Source organism: Podarcis cretensis (assembly GCF_951804945.1).
Source record: "Podarcis cretensis genome assembly, chromosome: 5".
Classification (NCBI taxonomy): Eukaryota; Metazoa; Chordata; class Lepidosauria; order Squamata; family Lacertidae; genus Podarcis; species Podarcis cretensis.
The window spans coordinates 66182551-66198979 of record NC_137174.1 but is presented as its reverse complement, the minus strand read 5'-3'; the positions used below and the strand labels follow the sequence as shown (position 1 = coordinate 66198979).

Genomic DNA, 16429 nt, shown 5'->3' with positions numbered 1-16429 from the left:
CTGCCTGTCCATTCTCCAGCAAAAACTACTCAACGTAATTTTAGGCTAAGAAACAGTAAATGAATAGCAGATGTAAGATATGAATTTGAAGTTTCATGGCTGTAAAAGCATCTCCAACTGGGTGACACACAGAGAAACTAACAGATTAAAAACCTGCCAAGAAAACGGACATCAGTCAGAAGATAGGAATGCAGTTTAGTGGAGCCTGGGTAAAACATGCACTTTCTTACAATCAGAGGCTGAGAAAAGTACAGAGTTTTATTAAATCAGCTCCTGGCAATTCTAAGCTCTAATATGTGCATGTGCGCGCACACATGCACACACACACACCAGCAATGCCCAACTTGTGCACATGTGTATGTGACTGGCATTTTGAAAACTCTACATGAGGCAAGAGCTCCAAACTTGACCAGAGATCTTTGTTTGAAAACAAATAAGTTACCAACATATTTCCAACATCCCAACAGGAGTTCAGTGGGAGTTAGATGTCTAACTACAAATACCTGTGCTACTGGGTAAAACTGATCAAACCAGCTTAGAAAAACAGCAGCAGCAGCAGCGGAGACAGTCAGCATTTATGGGTAGGGCCATAATCTACTTTGAACATTTCTTGGAACAAGTGCAATCCCAGCAAAGTCAGCTTGAACGAGACTGGAGCATCTTCGTATTTCCTCGCTTTTAAAACTAAATTTGAAATCCACAACTGTAATCACCTAAGAAACGTGTAATCGCTGCTCCAGAAGGAAAATGAAGGACAAGGATAGGAGCCTAAAACTGTAATTGTTGGGGAATGACCCAGAAGGAAGAGAGCTGAAAATTTAATACAAATACATACATTTTAGCAGGGCTTGCCACTCAGAAAGCTTATAGCATTAACACAGGGCACTAACATCGGGAATTTGGTGGCTCTATGACACGGATCTAGGCCTGGTATTGGTAAATAAAAGTGGATAGATTTTAAATGGTAATCAAGAATGTATATACCGAATCATGACAACTGACTTACTGTGAACAAAACTGGGGTACAAGACAGTGTTTCTTGCAACAGGGTCAAGCTGGGATAGACTAGAAGAGCATGTGCTCTGCATGAGCCAACACTGAATATTCATGTCACTATTCAAGGCCTGTCACTGCTTTAGACAAGGTGGCTTAACAGAAAACCAGTGTGGCATCTGCACTATTGTGGGACAGAAAGTACATCTGCCGGCACATGTGGCTACAGCTCAGACCGCAAAAACAAACAATCTGTCCTACAACCCTTAATGGAAGAAGATCGTCAAGGAGTTCATGTTAACTATGCTTCCCATCTATTTTATCAAACTCTTTAGAGCTTCATGGAGCCATAGAATTGTAATGTACACCAAGGGTCATCAAGTCCAACTCCTTGAAATGCAGGAATCGCAGCTAAAGAATCTCTGGCAAATGGCCGGCCAGCCAATCTGTTTTAGGTTAGGCTGACAGAAGACGGCAACCACCCCAAGGTTGCACCCGGTGAGCATCACAGCCAGGCAGGGATTTGAACCCTGGTCTCCTATACTGGCTCTCAAGAAAAAGGTACTAGGAGGACTCCAGGGTTAATCATGACTGACAGGCTCAGCAAACTGCAAAGCAGGAACAGTGGTACAGTGCTCCCCTTACTTTTACTGTCACCAGCATACAGAGGTCTGACTAATTATGTATGTTCTCCCCTTGATCTGGCCCTATTCTCAAGGCTGTCGTTCTCCTGGCTCTGCCACCTTTTCTGGCCCCCAACACCCTTTGCTCAGAACTTCCTGCTAGCTGGGTATGGGTTTAGTGGCTTAACTTTGTTCCAGGAAGGCTGAGCTCAAGTTGAGACCGTTTGGGTGCTGTAACTTGATTTAGTGCCTGCCTGACAGGAATGTAGCCTCGTGGCACAGCTGCTGGTTTCATCATGCCCCCGAAGCTGCACAGATTTGAATGGCAGAGGCTAGAGAAAATGTTACTTATGAAAACAATGAAATGGAATAAAACCATGTTCAAAGCATGCTCAAGGAGGCTTACAACATGGGGGGGGGGGGGAGAGAAAATCACTGGTTTCCAACCAGTGTGCCTTGGCACCCTGAGGTGACTTGAGGAATGGTCTGAAACGTTGCTGTATGCTATGGAGATTAGACCAAGGCACTGCTTCAGCAGAATATAATAAAATAATATTGGGCAAGGTGAAGAATGGCAAGGGAAGGCGAAAGACGGATGGGAGGGGAAATAGCTGCAGATCACTTGGCAATGCCAGAATTTTGTAACAGCTGGGGGTAATTCTGATGTCGGTTCTTGATTCCCATGTTAATAATAATAATAGTAATAATTTATACCCCGCCCATCTGGCTGGGTTTTCCCAGCCACTCTGGGCAGCTTCCAACAAAGTATTAAAAATACAGTAGTCTGTTAAAACATTAAAAGCTTCCCTAAACTGGGCTGCCTTCAGATGTCTTCTAAAAGTCTGGTAGTTATTTTTCTCTTTGACATCTGGTGGGAGGGCATTCCACAGGGCGGGTGCCACTACAGAGAAGGCCCTCCGCCTGGTTCCCTGTAACTTGGCTTCTTGCAGTAAGGGAACCGCCAGAAGGCCCTTGGCGCTGGACCTCAGTGTCCGGGCAGAACAATGGGGGTGGAGACGCTCCTTCAGGTATATGTACAAGATGCATGGGGGAACTGAGATAAAGAATGAAAGACTCATGTATGTTAGACTAATGCCTGTCCATTCCAGTCATCTTTACCCATTTTCTTGTTGCTTCCGTGTCTACGTAAGACAGAAGTGCAGAAAGTGATTTTAAAACAAAGACAAGAAACCTACGATAGGACACTGCTAAGTCTGTCTCAAGCATCTTATGAGGAAAGCAATGAAAGTAAGAAATTACGATACAATCTGGCTTTGGAGGGCAAGTCATCACCTATTTCATGTGTGATCATTCAGAAAGAGAGTATGGCACTCTTGGAATAAGAGGGCAGCTTGGCTACATGGGTTGTAACTGTCAAAGAATAATATCATTAATGGCTACTAGCCATGATAGCTAAGCTCTGCCTGCACATTCAGAGGCAGCAATGCTTCTTCTGAACACCAGTTGCTGGAAACCATAGGTGGGAGTGTGCTCTTGGGCCTGAATCCTGTTTGCTGGTTTCCTGCAGCCATCTAGTTGGTCACTGTGAGAACAGGATGTTGGACTACACAGACCACTGGCCTGACTCCACAGGCTCTTCCTAGATCATTATTAATGGCTGGCTGGTTTATTCAAATCTTGGGGCCACAATGAAAATACAATGCAAACTCATGTGCGTATTCTAATTATACTACTAATAAATCTGCATTAACATAATGGATGTTAGGCCACAATTAGTGAAAATATTGCTATCTTCAGTTATGTTATGCCCTGTGGCACACTGCCAAACGCAGATGGCTGTTGTTTAAGATTAGGATCACTTCATCGATCAACTGCTTATCAACATTTAACAAAGAAAACATTTTATCTCAAAAGTATGCAAGCACTGCCAGAAAAAAGAAGCAAAAAGGCAAAGTGCTGCAGCATGGATTAATTTAAATCAAGGTGAAATGAAAGTTCTTTTTCAATTATTCATCCAAAATAATGTCCCTCACTGTGAAATTCACGTTTCCTGGCTGCTATAAAAACAATGAAAGGCATTTGTTTAACACTGAGCAGAGCCCAGGAGCATAATTCAAAATGTTTTTTGCATACGTGCAACAAGCACTGTAGAATTACAGCTGCATATACATGCACAAATAATAATTTACCTTTAGTCTAAGAATACAATCCTGAAAAGCCAATAATTAAATATAAAATTTTGATAGATACAAAAGGAAGAGGGGCTTTGCCAGACTTGCAATTGTACGAGGCAGCTTGTTTGTGTTGGTTAAAGGAATGGATTATATTGGATAATGCAGATATTTTAGACTTGGAAGGCCAAGACTTAAACTTCGGCAGGCATGAATGTGTTCAGTATGAACCACATTCTCAGGAAGAATTTGTATAGAGTCTGGGAGAAATATAAATCTGCTAGAAAGAAAAACACCCCCCATTGAAGCAATTACAATTAAGAGAGTTAATATGGACAGACAATGGGTGACTTACATGGAATTGCTGGACTTTGCAGGGGGCGAACCCAGACTGAAACCTATGGAGAACTTAAGAAGCCAAGTAACGGATTGGTTACAATACCACCAAATATATGCTATGTTTAAGGTAGACCAAAAAAATGGTTTTTTGGACCAAAGCTCACAATTTGAAAAAGAACTTTTACAAAATAAGGATAAACTTCTGTCTAAAATGTATAATTTCTTATCAGAATGGGAAACAATAAACAAGCCAGAAGAGTTTATGTATGCAACAACAGTGGCCCGTGTTCTGTTAGCCCAAAAATAGAAAGTGAGCGAAGTCGCCTCTAAAGAAGATTGGCAACTTATGTTAGAATATGCAGAACTTGCAAGAAGAACGTATATTTAAAGAAGAGTGGGAAATATTTATCTAATATATGGAAAATAATTGTACACAGCTGATCCATTTTATTTGCTTAGTAAAATGAAGATAAATATTCGTAATTTCGAATGAAGCACACTGCAAAGTTCAAATAGTTGAAGACTTAAAACAGGAGTACAAATATCAGCCATAGAGGCTTCCATGCATAAACCAAGTGACAAACAGTCCAGCATCTCCTACCTCTTTGCTAGTCTGTGGTTGCAGAAAACACATGACTTGTGACTCAGTCCTCCCCAACAGTTTTTATGCACATACAGTGGTACCTTGGATTATAGACGTTTCAGGTTACAGACTCCGCTAACCCAGAAATAGTACCTTGGGTTAAGAACTTTGCTTCAGGATGAGAACAGAAATCACGCGGCGGCAGCGGGAGGCCCAATTAGCTTAAGAACAGTTTCAGGTTAAGAATGGACCTCCAGAACAAATTAAGTTCTTAACCCGAGGTACCAATGTAAAAGCAGCCTTTGGTTCAATATAATTGATAGGGGATCATAATACCATTTAAGCCATTACAAGAAAAAACTTTTTTTAAAATAATATTTTATTGCATTTTAACAGTAAAGGAAAAAACACAAGAAGAATACAAAAATACAAAAATACAGAAATGCAAACATTTAACATAGAACAAAAAGAAAAAACAAAATAAAACAAAAATCCCGCTTTTTTAGTTTCTCGTCTTTAATTAACTTATTTTCCTGACTTCCTCACGCCTCCCTTTTTTGTATTCCATTTAAAAATTGATTCAGCAAATTCATATCCTGTTAATTTATCCTTAATTATTTTTCCTCACATATTATAGCTTCAAATTTTCATCTAGTATCAATCCATTCTTACATATTCTTATACCTTATTACTACAAGAAAAAACTTTTAACATTATTCAAATTTACTTTAAAAACAGCAGTGTCCTTTTAATATACCTTTTTTTAAAGGGGAGGGAGTAAATTCTTTGACTGTGTGACATCTGTTAGTCATACTCAGAGCAGACCATACTGAAATTAAGTTACCGTATTTAAGTTACTTAAGTCCATCCATTTCAAGCAATCTACTCTGAGTTTGACTAATGTTGGATATAACCTTATGTATTTTATCCTGTCCCCCGAGACAGGTACATTTCCAATACTGGAGATCAAATAACTCTTCACTTCGAAATTCTCAGGTGGCATAGCAAAATAAGTAAATAATAGATAGTATTACTTAATTGAGACAGCCATCTAGTGCTACTTTTGCAACATTATCATGTTACTTTTTCAGTATGTGCCTCACCTGTTTATTTATTCATTTATAGAAGGACACACTGCTCCTATACAACAAGTCTTTGCTCCCACAATTTCTTTGCAACCCAAAGGCCTGGATACTACCAGTGCTAGCTACTAGAAATGGTTACAAACAGCAAAATAAATAAATCCTAACATTTCATAGCCATGCATTTGTTATTTCTAATCCTGTTTATACACACCCTACTCTCTAACTCCCCTTTGCAATTAAAAGTCAAACTTTTAAAATTTTGTAATAAAAAAAATAAGTTAAACACGGCTCATTTTAAAAAAAAGAACTGCAAGAATCCCCCCACCTAAAGTCTTATACTATTTCAACTACCCAGGGGGGAGAGAGAGCTACCAAAACATATGGGAGGTGGATTTTTAAAATCAGCCAGCTGAAAGAGAAATGCTTCACAAATCAAAAGCTGAGATGTCAGCAGGTGGAGAGGCAGACTCCTAAGGTTACAGAGACCTAACAAGCAACAGTACCAAGCTCACTTATTTTCCATTTTAGCCAAAGAACTAGACTGCAGGAATAGTTATCCACTTTGGCCAAAGAATGGTCAGCAGGAAGAATTAAGAGTACGCTTGCAGAAAGAAAGTTAGGTTATCCAGTGGTGAATCCACCATAAAATTCTCCTGTATAAGTCCCAAAGAAATGAACAGGCAGCAGCGCTCTTGCATTTCAATGGGTTTATGCTGGGCAACATATTGGTGGATAGCATCCCTTGTCTCATTTGCAGCAAAAAGGAAGATTTGTGTATGACCTTCCCTCCTCTGACACAAACAGGAGGAGACTCCCAGAGGCAAAGGAAACTGGTGATGGATATGGGGATAAGGATGGATATCAAACCAGAGAGATGAAAGGTGAAAGAGGACAGTGAATTTGGAGCATTCGTCACTGGCAGCAAGTTGAAGAGCAAGAATACAGCAGAACAAAGGGATGCATAAAAGAATTCAGCTCTGGTTAGCAAACTGCAAATGCCTCATAAAGGAAACTGAAAAAAGTAGATCTGCACACATGTTTGGACCAATGTTATTGGGGGAGGGGAAAATAACGAATAAGCCACATAATTATTATTTTTTTTAAAAAAAGGCGTATTAAGCAAGCAGCAAACTCCTGTTAATTCCATGGAAATGGTTTCTGTGCAAAACACAAAGTATGCATGCACCCTACATGTCTAGCTATAATTTAATTTTCAACAAGATCGGCGTTTTCAGACAGCAACAGCAAATCATGTGGCAATTTAATCTATTTTAATTTAAATGGTTAGCATTTTGTTAATAGAAGCCATTATATATAATTAAATGCAGAACAAAAAGGGCTGAAACAGTACACTTCGAAGTCCTGTTGATTACAGCAAGGTCAAACAGAACAAACATTCCAAATCACCAACTATTTGTTCTCCACAAACTGAAAAGACACAAGCATGCTTAACACATTTCTTTGGCCATTCCTCGACTGTATCAAAGTTTAAGCTTTTTAAAGAGGCAGCAGCATTGAAAAGAGCCAGAGCAAGGGTTTTGAAATATGTTTTAAAAGCCTTATGTGATCAAACTTGGACTTGTCTTTGGATTAAGTGTTATGGAGTTGTGGTGTGGTAGTTAGAGTGTTGGACTATGACCTGGGAGACCAGGGTTTGAATTTCCACTAAGCCATGAAGCTCACTGGGTGACCTTGGGCCATTCACCATCTCTTAGCCTAACCTACCTCACAGGGTTGTTGTGAGGATGAAGGAAAAAGGTGGCATAGATATGTAATAAACATACAAACCTTCACTTTTAAGTCATATAGATAGACAGATAAATAGATAGATAGATATTAAAGCAAGTAGAGCCAGAAATCATGTCAGGCCCCTTGTGCGAGAACACAGGTATGGCCGTTCCATCTATTAGGTTTCCTCTTGAAGTCCAATGTTTATTTATTATAGTAAAGAAAGGATTCATAGCTAGGCAAGACAACACCAGTGCTTCAACTGCAAAGTACATGATCTTGCAGAAAAAAGCATCTACCTCCATCCTAAAAAGCAACAGCTCCGTTTTTTGTCGATCACCACCTCCTGTACAGTCGTACCTTGGTTAGCGAACTTAATCCGTTCCAGGAGTCAGTTCAACTCCCAAAACCATTCGCAAACCAAGGCACAGCTTCTGATTGGCTGCAGGAGTTTCCTGCACTCAAGTGGAAGCCACATCTGAAGTTCAGCTTCCGAAAAACGTTCGCAAAACGGAACACTTACTTCCAGGTTTGCAGCGTTCGGGAGCCAATTTGTCTGGCAACTAAGCCGTTCAATAACCAAGGTATGACTGTATACTGCATCCTTACTTCCCCCAAACCTAGTATTCCCAATACACCACCCCTTGACTTTATATGCACGCCTGCTAAAAAAAAAAGGCCAACATAGCTAGATCCGAACTCAATATCCATCTCATCAAAGGGCTAATAGTACTTACGGATGCTCAGGATTGGGCTGCAGGCTTTTTGCCATGTTAATGAAATAGCTGCCCTGTCTACTTTTTCCAAGGTTTGGCTTGCTAACCATTCTGCCCTCATGGGATTAACCAGGGCTCCATGTCACATAAGTTTTCACAGCCCAAAGTTATAGGTCCTAAGACTTTCAGTTTCCTATCATGAAACCCTATCATGGGCATCCCCAAACTCGGCCCACCAAATGTTTTGGGACTACAACTCCCATCATCCCTAGCTAACAGGACCAGTGGTCAGGGATGATGGGAGTTGTAGTCCCAAAACATCTGGAGGGCCGAGTTTAGGGATGCCTGCTCTGTCACAAAATGGAAAAGCTTATCAGGGTCTACGAGGGTAAAAAGGCTCAGTTATGCGAAACAATGGTGATTAGTAAGAAATAACTGGTCATTTTAGTAACCAATCCCTCATGAAGTAGTATGGTTGGCAGTTTGGACCAGTTCCCATGCAGGGTGGGAGGGCCAATCTTAAAAAAACCCCACACCAAATAAACAGTGAATGTCTATGTGTCTTCTCAGAAGGAAATCTACTTTACTACAGCTTACCCCAAGGTAAATGTGAATTCTTTCACAATGCAGTTGGGTTACAGTTCTAATGACAAAGAAAATGCTTCATGCAACTTATTCATTCATTCACAAAAACTAGGAGATAACATGCAGGACACACAATGAAAAACCGAGTTTGTTCTGTTAAAGGCCAATCATATTCAATGACCCATCTACAAGTAATTATTAATGGAAATAAGGAGGTTATTTTTATTGCAACATATGTTTACAACATAAACATTAATATGGAATGAACAGTCACATTGGAATGAATGGTAGGAGCAAGGAATTTTGTTTTGCGATATAAAAAAATGTAAAAACTGTAACAGACTGTTTTTATTTTATGTAATAACCTGAGGGGGGGAGAGAGTATTTCTTAAAACTCTGGTTAACATTCCCGCCCCAAGAAAGCTCATTTTAAAATTAATACATTTTTACACCTGAAAGAGTGTATGCCTATCTCCCAAGCCGCCTGTTATTTAGAGGGAGAAAAGCTTCAGAAGGGTCCTGCAGCGTATCAGTGTCAGCACAGAGCCAAGTGCAATTTTCACAAATGCCACCTCAGCACTGCCTGTACCAGAGACCATTCACAGCTTTGGAGGGGGAGGGGAAAGGATAATCTTAAAGGGCTAGCAACCCTCTGAGAAAAAGAATTGAAAAGCATCCTTGTATGCTAAAGAGTGCTACAGAAATGAGCAAGGATAGCAATCCCCATTTGTCTGCTGCAGCTAGAAGCTTAAAACCTCGGCATGGCCAAGTTCTATACTGGCTTGCCAGGGTTTTGTTATTTGTTGACTGGCTCATAAAAGTTGTCTGTCAGCACCAGCAAGGCCCTGACAGGATGCCATCTCCTGATCTGCGGTAGCCTGCCGGAAAAAACTAGCCAACAGTTTTTGACCCGGGGTTTCGTTCTAAACCACACGCCACGGACACAGAGTTACTCCGCTCCACAGCAGACATAATTTGTGATATAAGCCATACTAAACCTGGGCTGAGCAAGAATAGCAAAATTACACTTGTAAAACCATAATTTAACACAGGAGGTAACTGTAAAGATACAGCAGCTAGGCCAAACAAAAGCAACACCACACAGACCCACATTTGTGGCAAACAGATTAGCCACACATTTCTAGTGGAATAGAGCAGAAAGTTTGGCACCAGTTAATTCTACAGCAGAAAAATGATCTTCCATTTAATCCGTTTAGTAAAAGTTACCCAGAATATAGAATTCTGAATATCATCACCCATAGAAAGAGTTTAAAACAGAGAAAGATACACTTTTTCATTTATGATAATGAGCAGCTGTTTAGGTTTTTTAAATAACTCCTTCAGACAGAAATAAATTCACTGTGAGCATTTACTATGCATGCGTACCCCTAAATTCGAAGACATCTACAGAAGAATGATCCCACTGATTGGATTTAAAGTAGCTGGCTTTGTTAAAAGAAGAGTTAGGTGTGTATAAAATAGATTCAAAACAATTGCTAATCTATATCTATTTGGAACTTACACTTTCAAAATTAGTTTGGCTTGAAAAATTTATGAGATTCAGATAGGAAGGCTTTGAATAATTCTAAATATATTGAAATAAAGAGTAAATATATTGAAATAATGAGTAAAAAGCATTTTTATAAGGCACATGGCATGAAACAAAAGACTCAATATTCTCTACCACAAATCCTTAGGATATCTCCAGCAGACGCTAAATCTCAGACATATCCCACTGGTTCAATATGGTTTTTGGAAAACCCTAGCATTAGTTCCATAATTAAAAAGCAGTGGGGTAGGAGAACATGCATACAAAAAACAGGAGGCCAAACTAGACAAGTTCCCATCCCCAGATCAAATCCATGGTGGCTGAGACTCACCGATTCTGCAAAAGCCTAAATATCCCTTCAACGGTGTGATTAGTCTGTTAACATCAAAGCATTTCCAAGTCTCGGACAGCCACAAACACATGCCAGACTGTGCAAGATCAGGGTCAAGACGTCTTCCCAGCATCCAACTCTTTCATGGTGACACTCAACGCTTTATTACCACATACACACACCCTTGCTAGACAACACCCAGCCCGAGAACTTCAAAAGCACAGCAAGGCTTCTTCTTCTATATGGCAGACTTCAACGCCACCTTTGCACATGAACCAATTTTGAGTGATTAAGACCTGCTCTGTGAGTCAGCCGCCCTCATTCCCATGCAACTGCAGAGTAGAATACAGCTTCTGAAACCTCCCCCCCCCCCCGCTCCTGTTTCCTTGGGCCTTGCTTTTATTCATGGCCATTACTTCACTGTTTCTTACATGGGCTAAGAAACAAGGTAATTGTAATTAAAGCCTGCCCTACCCCCCCAGGCCTACCTACCAACCCAGGGAACCAGTCTCACTGGGAAGGCACCAGTGTACTGAAAGACAACCAAAGAACTGCAGGCAAAGCCAACCTCAAAGTTACTGGTGGGGTGAACACAGAAAGGGAGAGAGGAGAAGAGTGAGGTTTTCATGAATTCTACAGGCATGTGTGTTATGAGTGATTCAAAATTCCTGGCTCCAGTTGAGCAACTTGCAATAATCTCTGGAAAGGTGCCCATATAAACCTAAGATCAGCAAGCAGCCTACAGAAAGTTACAGTTTGTCCTTTACAGGGCAGTTTTGTTTCTTGTGGGGTCTGGAGTTTGCCAATAGGTGCAGAAGCTCACACAAGGAGGGCAAGGCGGCAGATGCTGCCCCAGTTACCTGTAGCCTCACAAGCCAAGCCCAGGAGGCCCCAACAAAGCAGACCCTGACAAGCTGCTGCAAAGTCACTGTGGTCCTGTTCACTGCTGGGTACAGCAAAAGCACCCCTACTTTCTACCCACCTGCTCCCACCTAAGACTCAGGGGGAAGGGGGCACAGAACAGTTGCTGCTTGCATTCCCACCCCCCTCATAAAAACAGGTGAATGAGTGGTGGATGCAAGGAACAGCTGCCACGTTCTCTAATCACTCATTGTTTCTCTCACTCAGTGAAGGGGCCCTTGCCACTCATTTGCCCTCTTTCACAACAAACTGCTGTAGAGAGGATTTCACCTGCTGGGTCCAATCCCCACAACTGTGGTGCCCAAAGAGAAAGCACAGGTGCAAGCTGCTCACTCACTGAGCGGCCACCTCATCCTCTTGTTTGCTCACCTATGTTTTCTGCTCTGAGTGGCGCAATGGTGGTGGATGCCTAGTGATCTGGCCTTTTCAGTCAAGCCAGTGAGGAACACACCAGGTGAGGTGCTGCTGTTGCTTGAGGGTAGCCAAGCATCTCCAAGCACAGAATCACCCAAAAATGCTGGGAAAGGGTCTGTGGGGAGAGGGTGCTGCTGCGTGTAAGGCGCTGGGAGCAACTTCAAGCAGGCATCGTGCCTGCCACAGGGCAGTGCCACACGCATTGCGGCCAACCTGTCAAGTGGAAGCGTTGAAACCTGGCCCAGTAAGGAGGACTGAACTCCCTGCAGTGCGAAATGAGGTGGCTCCTCCTTCCACCGCCACCAACTGGCCCCTGGCAAGCCTATGCTTACCCTCTGAGGGCCACAATGGTGGGGAATGGGCGAGAGGATATCTCAGTTGGTAGAGCATGAGACTCCCAATCTCAGGGTTGTGGGTTCAAGTCCCACATTGGGCAAAGGATTCCTGCATTGCAGGGTATTGGACTAGATGAATACAGGAACGACCAAGAAGCAGCTCCCAGACTTTCTCTCTCTCTCCCTGACCAGTGCCAGAGGACCCACTCCTTCCAGCCATGCTGCCCACAGTGTGTGTGTGCGCGCACGCACATGTGCAATCTTATGCCCGCTTGCTCACTTTCTTGCTTCGTTCATGTAGTAGACAGGGATGCACTTGGGAGGAAGGAGGTTGTCGCCCCCCCCCCCGTCAAAAAAATATCAATACTGTAGGCAGAAGGAACCTCCATAACCTGCAACCAGCCCTCAGGGGAGAGAATAGTCTAGCAGGCTTTAGGGCCGCGTCCCGCTTTTGCCCTCTGCAATGTCCACATCAGCCACAGGATTAGGAATGTTGCCTGGGGCCCTCCTGCAAAATGGAGCGGGGTATGTGGAGAGGATAGAGTACAAAGCCTCTCGTTTCGCCCCCCCCTCCCTTTCCCGGCTTTTTCTTCTGGCTCGTTTAAGGTCAGGAGCCTAGGACGCGCCGGCCCGGAGAGGGAGGAGTGGGCTTTTTCTTCTTTTCCCTGCCGCCGCTGCTCCTCCGCCCCCGTCGCTCCTCGGAGGAGCAGGAAGAACCTGGCCAGGAAAGTTGGGGCAAAGTTTTGCGGCTGAGTTGGGAGGGGGAGGAGATCCGGCTGCCGCGCGCCTGTGACACGTAGCCCGATCGGTTCCCCCGCCCCTCCTCCTGCTCCTCGCCTCCCTGCCGAGGGGACGGAGCCCCGGCGCGGAGCGTGCGCCCCGCTCGGGTCACCCTCCGTCTTCCAGGGGGAGAATGCGGAGAGAGGGGCAGCTCCGCAGGGGAGGACGCGGGAGGACAGCCCGTGCCGGCGCCTCCTCTCTGCCTCCACGTCGGCAAGCAGCTCTCGCTCTCTCTACTCCTCCTCCTCCTCCTCCTCACCATCCCCCCTTTCTTTCTCTCCGCTGCCCCTGCTCCGCACCCCCGCGGCTGCCGCCGCCTTCCCGTCTGCTCTCCCGCCACCCCCGGCCCGCGCGCCCGCCCTCCTGCCCCGTACGTGGCACTCACTCCGGCCCGTGCCCGCTTAGCTCGCTCTGCTGGAGAAGCCCCGAAGCGCTCCCGGGAAGGCGGCGAGGCACCTTCCCGTCTGCTATATGGGGGAGAGGCTGCCAATCCCAGGCTCACACGTCAGACGAGCCGGGCCCCTTCCCTTTCCCTTCCTGGGAAGGCCCGGCCCAGCTGCCAGCGACTGGGGAGGCGGGGAGAAGCGCTGGGTCAAGCGACGCAGCCGCTCCCGCCCCAGCTGCAAGTCCCCCAACTAGCCCCGCCGCCAAGGGAGGACTGAAGGGAAGGGGGGCGAAAGCCGAAAAGGAACTCTTCCACCTCCTCCATAGCAAAACGTGGCGACCATGTGCACGTTTACTCAGAAACAAAACCTTGGGCATGTATTCCGAGGAAACGTGTAAAAAGTTCGTGCTGCGTGCCTGCAATCCTAAACTCGCAGACTACCACAGAATAAGCCCCATAAACTCTTCGGAGTCGGAGTGAATATGCTCAAGAAACAGTTCCAGATGGGTAGCCGTGTTGGTCTGCCATAGTCAAAACAAAATAAAAAAATTCCTTCCAGTAGCACCTTAAAGACCAACTAAGTTAGTTCTTGGTATGAGCTTTTGTGTGCATGCACACTTCTTCAGATACACATTTAGATACACGTGTATCTGAAGAAGTGTGCATGCACACGAAAGCTCATACCAAGAACTAACTTAGTTGGTCTTTAAGGTGCTACTGGAAGGAATTTTTTTATTTTGTTTATGCTCAAGAAATATAGGGAACCAGGCAGAGAGCCTTCTCGGTAGTGGCACCCACTTTGTGGAACGCACTCCCACCAGATGTCAAAGAGAAAAACAACTAGCAGACTTTTAGAAGACATCTGAAGGCAGCCCTGTTTAGGGAAGCTTTTAATGTTTAATGGAGTATTGTATTTTAATATTTTGTTGGGAGCCGCCCAGAGCGGCTGGGGAAACCCAGCCAGATGGGCAGGGTATAAATTACAATTTTTTTATTATGATCATTATTATTATTATTATTTACAAATATTCAGTTTTAATCGTGGACCTCAGGCGTTCAAATCAAAATACTTTGCCTATAATTTCAACATAGGCACAGGAGGCAGAAACCGCCCACACCCACACCATATGTTCCAACACATTTAAAGAACAAGGCTTACCTCATAATTCTGGGAGTTGTAGTTTAACTCTAGAGGTTAGATACCTGTATGAGAATGCCTTGTCACCATAACCTAGTGATTCTTGTACACAGCACATAGGTCACATTTCATAGGTGGTTTCCTTACAAGTGGAGTTGGATATAATAGTGCTCTTGGGGGAAAAGTAGGGGAGTGTATGGAACAGCAGTACTCCATATTGCACCAACCACTCGAGTAGGAAGTAAACAGTTGTACTTAATTTTCAACCATCAACTTTCTTCTGCCAGTAATTAAATAAACAACAGTAATCTAAGAGCCACATCACATAATACAATAATTACCTAAATGTACCCTTGACTTTTAGAACTATTATTTCTATCTTCAGAAGATGGACAATTATTTACCCTCTCTTCTGATGTTTAAAGTATCTGAGAACTGTTAGCATATCTGTTCCCACTACATCATCTTTTAAGTTGTTAAACCCTCAAACGTTATTCAGCATTTCTTCATCTAAATATGCTTCCTAGAACAGTTATCGTTTGTGTAGCTCTCATAAGATTTTCTTTTAATTCAAAATTGACAACATTCTACTTGTACTGGGATACACAGAACTGAAAACAACTTCAGATGTGGTTTTACAAGCACCAGGCAGAGCAGTAGTACAGTACTATTGCTCTGGGTCAACAAGACATGATGTTCCTGTTGATACAGACTAAAACAGGTTTGGTCTTATGTGCCATTGCATCATATTGCAGACCTGTCTTTCGTTGTTCATCCACTACTTTATGATTCCTACATTTTTATCCAAAATGCTGCTAGTTGGCCATCTCCTTATACTTGTGCATCTGATTATTACCGTATTTCTTACATGTAATACTTCATATAGTAGTAACTATCTCTCCTTTTCTCAGTCCCTTCAGTATCGTCTGATCCTGGAACACTGCCAGTACCTGGTTTGATCTCTCTTTATAGTCTGATATTGATCCACATGTTGCAAACCTTGCATTCACTAGCTAAACAAATAGGTGCCCAATTCTCTCTATGTAATGCCTGATTCACATTACCTAGTATTACCGAAATATATTATTCTTGAATATTTATTGCAAATTGTCAGCAAGGAGAGTGCTTAACAATGGGCCTGACTTAGCTTGGAATGGCATGGGTGTAAATAAATCCATGAAAGAGCAAAGTGGCTGCAAACTGCTTTTTAGGAGCCCACACATTTGAATGGTCCCGGTAAACCATAGTTTGGCTTACCGTATCATGTGAATGAGGCCAGTATCAACCTGTCTTTTAACCTAGACAACATACCGGTACCTTGAGGTTTCTTGAATAATGTAATGAAAGACTAAGGCTGTCATTTTAAGCATGTTTAAGGAATAAATCCTATTAAGTACACATGCTTAAAATAAAACCTGTCTCTTCTGCATCAGTTTTTACAGACCCAGCAAGCATTGTAACTCTGCAACGGTTTGAGTTTATCCCCGAAGGTGTACTCTTCCATTGTCTCCCAAGACAGACAGATGCCAACATCAAAAGAATCATATTACACGTCAAAAGACACAGTCCAAATGCATATCAGCTGCATTTTTATTTGTTCAGAAAATCTGATGTTATGACAAAAAATCAGAAAGAACAAAGCTGTGTTTAGACTAGTAAAACAGTCAAATATCACTGTTGAGCAGCAACTTTTTATTGTGGCCAGTCTTCCCTATTCACTCAGGTTCACAGCTTTGAGTCAGGAAGAAAGGAAAGGTTAGGAATTAAGTAATATAAAGACAACCACTTACAC

The 16429-nt window shown here is 43.0% G+C and overlaps 1 protein-coding gene across 1 annotated transcript in view; it reads right to left on the bottom strand.

Moving 5' to 3' along the window:
• HDLBP (high density lipoprotein binding protein) overlaps positions 1-16429 on the bottom strand; it is a 53770-nt gene that overhangs the window by 29934 nt on the left and 7407 nt on the right. The gene's annotated exons all lie outside the window — the stretch shown is intronic.